Below are 7,746 nucleotides of genomic sequence, written 5' to 3' on the forward strand. Positions count from 1 at the left end.
CACAAAATGTTACCAAGTAGGTTAATGCCTCTGGTATCAGTTGTCAAACTCAGGAGGCTAAAGCCTTCTGTGAGACGTCCTAGTTTTCAGTTGCCCCCAGTGGTTATCAGTAAAATGTGTGTGACTCAACAGAAGACTAGTGTTCTGCTAAAAAAGACACTACAGAGGTCTGTATTACACCAGCAGGGAACGAAGCAACCAAGGCATACAATAACTTATTTGTATCATATAAGAGGAATACAAAATTGCAAAATGTGTTTATAGAGACATTTCACTGCAGTTTACAGTTTAAATAAACACTAGTGGCAGTAAAACACCAAATACCTTTATTTCTGTTCCCACAAATTATGATTACGGGGCAGATTATCAACACATAAAGGCATATTTTTGCACGGTTCCTGGCACAATATTATGTTATGAGCTCAAAACACTGTTTACCATAGTGCACAATTTGTAAGTTAACACATTTTGATTTCCATATCTATGGCTTTTCTGATGTAGTATACTTGCATGTGAAATGCGTTACAAGCAATGCAATATCATTTTGCAACCATTTTGTACTAACAGGCACACATTTTCATGATCCTGTGCTGTATAATAAACCCACATCTGCAAAGGAGAATAAATGATATAGCTTATAATGCCTCTTGTTTACAAGTCATGAAAAGTGCGGCGAAATGTACCCAGAGCAACAGAAATGGTTTTTAGAGAAATGGTCAGGTTTTGCAGAAATGTTGGCAGAGTCAATACATCTGGGTTCTATTTATTATTTGTACACAGTATGTGTGTGGTATTTTGTCAAGAATTTTACAAGGCTTTTTTTTTTTTTTTTACTAATTTATTTATTTATTTATTTATTTATTTCCAACAGGTATCATCAGTGAAGCTGAAGTTCAGAAAGCCCCCTAATATAGAGTGATGCTGCTTGGGTCACACTTCCACAAGAGACCCTTTCCAGCAACTGTATCCCAAACAGTGTCCAGCACCCCTGTGCGTCTTTCCAGTTCAGTCTTTGAGAAACATGAGGTCTCCTCCCAGTCTCTCAGCTCCTTTCCTACCTGGATAACACAGGCACTATGTGACCTATCACAGAGTGAGCAGGAACTCCAGCAGCTAAGGGAATGGCAAACTGCAGAAGTGGACAAAGTAAACCAGGGTTTGGATTCTGCTATTTGGAGCTCAGAAAGAGGAACGCTACCTGCTGGAGAGAATGGAACAAATACATAGGGATACCCAGCAACAGATGCAACAGATAAAAAGAGAGAATGCAGCCGCAGTTCAGGCAGTCTCTGGTAGACAGGCAGCTGAGAAAGATGGGCCAACTGAGAGAACAGATCCACATGTGGGGTAGATGTCGCAGTGGTCCCAATAAAAGTCAGTTACTGAGAGGTGTTCGGGAGCTGATACAACCATGGGAGATCTCTCTCTCTCTCTAAAAAATGTACATTTCCAGCCTTGCCGACAGCCAAGTACCATACCTTTTGGGGAGGTTGTTGTGCAAGAGAACAACCTGAGTTTTCCAGTTGGTGTGTGTGGACCACAGGGCCACAAGTGTGCTATCCATTCTGGAGATTTGCCACATGAGAACCATGTGGCTGTGTCTGAACAACTGCATACTCCTTGTAAAGGAGCTGTAGGTGGAATGGACAAAGAATTGTCCAGGACAAATACTGGAACCTCTCGTGTTGTCAGGAAGATTTGTATATCAACAACTGAAGAGAATGCATTGGGGGGAGATGTAAAACTGCCATGCCCAAAACCAAGAACTTTTTTTCGGTTGCAAACGGGACAATTCTGAGACATCCCAGGATGAAGACCTGGAATCACCCGGTTCTGACATCCGTGGAGATGACCTGTTTTTGGCTATCCATCCAGTGTCAAGCCAAGGAGAGTCAGAAGACAAGTGGCCAGTAACTGGACAAAATGGAGTCAGAAAACACTCTATCTCTAAAGACTACAGAAATCAAATGACCCTGCTCCCAGTCTCTAGCAAAGAACATTCCTGTCCTGGAGAATGGGCTCAAACACTATAAAGGAAGTCAAGGATTCAGAGGAGGAATGTTGCAATATTATAATGATAATATGCCACCTGCTAAGTCTGATTACAGAGGTGCTAAATCAAGCTATCACACTGAGACAACCTTCCCCTCCAGCAGATAGCGTTGATTCAAGCTACACCTTCATTGTCAGGTCAGGAAGCAGTTGTAGTGAGTCTATGAAAGGAGAAAAAAAACGGGCTCTCTCTACAGCCGACCGAGAGAACTTAAAGAGAAAGATGAACCGCTGCCTGTCAGAGAGTCCTCCCTGTACTAATTCAGAACAAGGCCTTAAAGTTTCTGAAAACTGGGAATCAAAATACCATTCAACAGTAGGCTGCTCTGGGGTTTCCAGTAGAATTTGCAGATCTTTGTCTATGTCTGCTATAGAGGGAAAAGCTATGCAGCAAACAAGATGTGAGCAGAAGAAAGTTTAAAAAAAAAGTGGAGAGAGACCAAATGTCGGGCTATTTCTGGTTGAGGAGGAGAAGAGTACTTTAAAAGTTGGACATCTGGTCAAAAAAATTGGCAAGCAAGGATCAGGACGCACTGACTTCACCTTACCCAGTGGAGTTCATGCCACTCCTCAAGGGCAGCTGTTTGTGGTGGACTGTGGAAATGTCTGTGTGCAGATAACTGATCTACAGAGAAATGTTGTGCAACAAATCTCTCCTCCAGCATGTGAGGGTACTTCCAGACATTGCTGTAACTTATTTGATGTTGCTAGTAATAATAAGGGCTTAAAAGCCCTTACTTGTGCTGCTGAACGTGTACTCCTGGTGTTTAGCCGGCATGGCTGCCTTCTGCAGACTTTTGGAGGATCATCAGGGCCAGCAGGTGCTCAGCAAGATCTGGAAGCTCCAAGAGGAGTCACTGTGACACAGCAAGATGAGTTTTTGGTGGCAGATATCCGCCGTGGAACCTTAACAGCCTTGAAGCTGGATCCTAAGGCAGGAGCTAAAATGGAGCGCACAGTTGTTACATGCTTCCATAGGCCTTACCTGGTGGCAAATTGCTTGACATCTGGTTTGATAGCCGTCTCTGAGAGGGGCAATGAAACTGGATGGGCACCTTGTATAAAGGTGCTAGAACCTGGGTGGAACACCATTCGTATCTTGGGTATCTGCTCTGGCATCGGTCCTGCAGTGGCGGCTCGTGGGTTTTAAAATAGAGGAGGCACACTAATTGTATTGGTCTGGGATCCCTGCCGATTATTATTAATTTATTATTTGCTTAACCACTTTAAAATGGCTTTTTGGTTGCTTTTAGTCAGAAAACGTAAAGAAAACGACATACATACAGCAAGATAATATAATTTCACTTACCTGGCCTATCACTTGAAGCACACATCCATCCCTTCTTAAAAGTCTGTGTTAAAAGAGAGCTGCCTGTTGCGCCATTTAATTAAGCCGACTGCTGTAGCCTATATCCAGCTTAGGCTGTTTTCCCTAAATTTGTAAATGTAATTACATCAGCAGATTCGGCACATTCGCGATAGGAAAGCGGTGCTTTCACGTAATGATATTACAACTGAAATTACAAACAAAAAAATACACATTCTGAGACATGAACTGAAATGAATTGTGAATTTTATTAACATTAAATCGTCCTCCTCCCATTTTCACCTCAAAATTATGGGGAAGCTGTGCCTCCCCTGCCTCCCCCGATGAGCTGCCACTGGGGTCCTGTCCTTTCGAATCCTTGGGGCATTTGTATTGATGCAGATGGAGATGTGTTGGTTGCAGACTGGGGAAAGCAGCACTGTATTGTGCTTTATTCTTCTGTAGGTGTTGGTCAGTCTATTGTGAGCCAAGGTCTGAGCAGCCCTAGAGGCCTTGCTGTGCTCCCTGATGGCCACCTTTTAGTATCAGACAGCAAAGTTTTCATGCTGTCAGTAACCTTCAAATATCAGTTCCTTATAAAAATGGGTGGATTGGGTTTGTTTGACCTTTGCTTGATTAATCTATTCTATTAAATATCTTATATGACCTAAGTAGTATTAAGAATGCTAAATCCTAGCTGGAGATATATATAGATTTGATTTAAGGATATTTAATCATTTGAATTTTTTTAAACCCAATTTGTTTTAAATGACAATCTCTTTGTTGTTTAATCTCTATAATCTCTGTTATTGTAATGTTTTCATTTAGTTGAAAAAAAAAGTATGGCTTTCTAGATTTCTAGATCTATTTGTTTGACTTTTAGATTTATTAAAAGCATATTTTATACTTTAAAAAGGCTTAATATTTGATCATTTTAAAGATATAATGACACATAAAGTGTACAATAACTGAATGTGCTATCTATGGGATAACTAGAGGTGCGTCCCGATTTGCGTACTTATGCACTATTCTACAGGTGCATCTCAATAAATTAGAATGTCGTGGAAAAGTTCATTTATTTCAGTAATTCAACTCAAATTGTGAAACTCGTGTTAACAGCTAATTCAGTTTTCTTATAGAGTTCCAAAGGCTTAATTGTGTTTTAACAAATAAGGGTTACACTTTACTTGAAGGGGTGTGCATAAGACTGACATGACACCTTCATAATCATGATATGGGTTGAATAATTGACATAGCTAAATAAAAAAAAATAAAAAAAATATCACTTTTAATTTGCCACTAAACTTCGATGTAGTAAAAAAAACAAAATAATAACTCTGGATCTTACAGAAAAGCTTACATTTGTAAATTAATACAATCTCCAGGAGATTTAGTAATTTCAATTACAGTTGTATGTGTGTGTTTGTGTGTGTGTGTTCTAAAGAAATACAAAAACCAAAGACAACAACAAAAAAAAAAACTTAAGATCCTTGGAAAATCTTACCATTAATGGAATAAGATATTTATATATTTATTTATTTAGTTATTACTTAATACGGTTAATTATTAATTATCTAAAGTGAGGATTTTGTTATGATGGAATCTTTTCCTCTTTTCTGGACAGCTCTGTCAGTAAATTGTGTCATGTTTACCAAAAGATTACTGCACACACTCGAAAATTCATTGCATCATCCACCCACCCGAGAGCACCAGTATAAAGGGCCGCTGCAGTCCCTGCTTCAGTGCCTTTGGCTGAGTTCAGCTAACCTGGATCAAGTGAACAGCTCATTATGACTGTGGTGTTACTTTCCCTGTATGCATGCTTGGCTCTAGCTCTGAGCAACGCAACTCCAGTGTGAGTATCTGATACAATATCACTTTCCATCTAGAAAGGACTGCAGAGTTCCAAAACTCCTTACCGGAGATCCTTAAATGCAATGGTGCAAATATAGCAAGTAGTAGTTTAATCACAGCACTCTTGTACTGTAGCCTAAGGGGGTTTATGTTTTTATGCAAGATTTACATGTAACATTTTATCCATGTTATTACATGCAGTACAACATTTGCATGTACTTTGCTTTCTCTGGAATAAATGTGATTATGAATATTTTTGAAACTCATATTTGACCAGTGTGTTTGCATAATCCTCTGTTTACTTATAAGTTTAAATTTAGTCTATCGTTGTTTGTGATATCACAGAACACTACAGAGAACGATCAATAACATAGATACTGACTGGTTAAAGTCCACATCAGCAATTTTTTATTCATGTTGCTGCCTTCAGTTCACAGCCCATGCACAATAACTTCATGTTTAATCAGTAGGCAGCAATTTGCTAAAGCATGTAATTTAGTTACATATTGTCAGGGCTTGTTTTATGTGTAATGCAGTCATTTAACCGAAAGATTAACTTTAAGCTTCTGAAAGTATAAAGCATTGAATTTAACATTTACATTTAAATCGTTTTCTTTATTTCAGCCACCATGAAGTCATGATAAAAGGTAGGTTTGAAAATCTATCGCTGCAGTTTTACTGATATTATGACATTCTTGGTGTTTTACAAAATTGCCAAATTCTTCTTGCCTCACTTCTAAAGGTTTTTACTAATACCATATTGTAATGTTGATGGTATGTTAAGAGTTAAATGTGTTACGTTTGACTATCAACTGGATGTTAAATACTATTTTTACTCTTGATCTACTGCATGCTCTAGATTTCATGAATGATTTTAACAAAGTCAATGATTGAGAAGGAAGAGGACGGGGTCAGCTTGACTGCTGCTGGTGATTTTATTCGGGTTTCAATAAATAAACAGAACGTCGCGCTACCAGCGCTCAATATAGCACAATTGCATAAGCAAAAACATAGGGGCTCTCCAGAGCAGCTACAGTCTCCACACATGCACACATGCTGTTCTACTGTAAAGATGTGTGTAGATTTACTTCAGGCAATACTCACTATGTTACCAGGATGCACAGTGTCTGGATCCTGTTACAAATATGATATTTTCTATTAGCACCACGTCGCTGACTTCTTATCCATTATGGACTAAACAAATTTAGCTATTTCCACAAAATTGACATGATACCTCAAGCCTTCGGGAGTCCAGCGACACAGTCTCATCATCGGCAGAAGTGCACTCCACTGCTACAGATGTGCCTTCCTTCTGCCATATTCAATAACAACTCTATTGATAGTTTTGACAGGACATGCCAAGCCTATGATTTTAATAAAGAGTACTCACCGGCAGATCATAGTCTGTTGGCTCCAGAAGTGTGTTACCAGACACTGCAAGGTAAGGCAAAGTCAGACAGTCCACATAACAAACTCGAAATATTTTATTGTATTCCATGTGCAGTAGTATGGCAATAATGTACTTTGTATGAAGAGGCCAGTTTCTCTTGCTCTCTTGAGTCAGTGGCTGTCCCTCCCTGGATCCCTTCCATCACTGGCTTCCCTTTATTCAACTCCAGGGCCAGCTTCTCTGCTGTGGTGGTGAAGTCTTAGTGTTGGGTTGGAGCCCATCCCAAGTTTTGCGTCTTTGTTGCCATCTCTGTTTGAAAACCTGGAATTGCAGCTGTGTGCGGAATTATCTAGCTTGCGTGGGTTGTGCTCCAGCGCGGATGAATCTAATGTTCTGAAGAGTATGTGTGGCAGTCAGTCACCGCACCGGTGTGGATATTTACTGTACTCGCTATCACAGATTCTAGCCTACGTCTTGGAATATGACCCAAATAAGAATTTTCACTGTATATTGCCATCTGAACAAGTAAGTAACAAGTCTGCCACATTTGTTCTGACCAACTTGGGAAAAAAGCATTACCATAAATCTCGCTACTAATGGTGATTAAATCTAAAGATCGGTTAGCTCGTATCACATCAAACCGTTCAAGTTATTATTATTGTTATACTTTATTCTTGAATGATTAATGTTAATTAACAACATCAGCATTGGTGACTATGAATTTCTGCACAGTCTAATCTAATTGTCATACTCTTCCAATTTCATATTAAGAAATTCTTTTAACCCAAAAAGCAAATTGTGCTCCTTTCAAACTGGTTTTCTTTAAAATACAAATCTTTGTAATCCCAGGCTATCCGTAATCAGAAGCACATTTATAACTGGAATATAATTTAATTTCATTCACATGTGTTTCATAAACACATAATTCTCTATGGATTACAATCTGCCATCAAAATGATACATTTAATTATTCCAGTTGCTGTGAGAAAAGGCTATAAACGATCCTTCACCTGCAGGATCCTCACATCCTATGATTTTAATAAAGAGTACTCACCGGCAGACGAGTACCGGCTACTAGTCTAGTAGCCGGGACAACTTCTTTATGTTTACAGAAGTGACGTAATGACGCAGTGCCATGCTCGAA

At 39.3% G+C, this 7,746-nt stretch overlaps 1 pseudogene; it reads left to right on the forward strand.

Annotated features, from left to right (window-relative positions):
• The first annotated feature begins 918 nt into the window (after nucleotides 1–918).
• On the forward strand, nucleotides 919–4,011 carry LOC107678477 (uncharacterized; annotated as a pseudogene).
• Nucleotides 4,012–7,746: the final 3,735 nt, after the last annotated feature.

This window comes from Sinocyclocheilus anshuiensis, unplaced genomic scaffold (genome assembly GCF_001515605.1).
Source record: "Sinocyclocheilus anshuiensis isolate Anshui unplaced genomic scaffold, SAMN03320099.WGS_v1.1 scaffold1972, whole genome shotgun sequence".
Lineage (NCBI taxonomy): Eukaryota > Metazoa > Chordata > Actinopteri > Cypriniformes > Cyprinidae > Sinocyclocheilus > Sinocyclocheilus anshuiensis.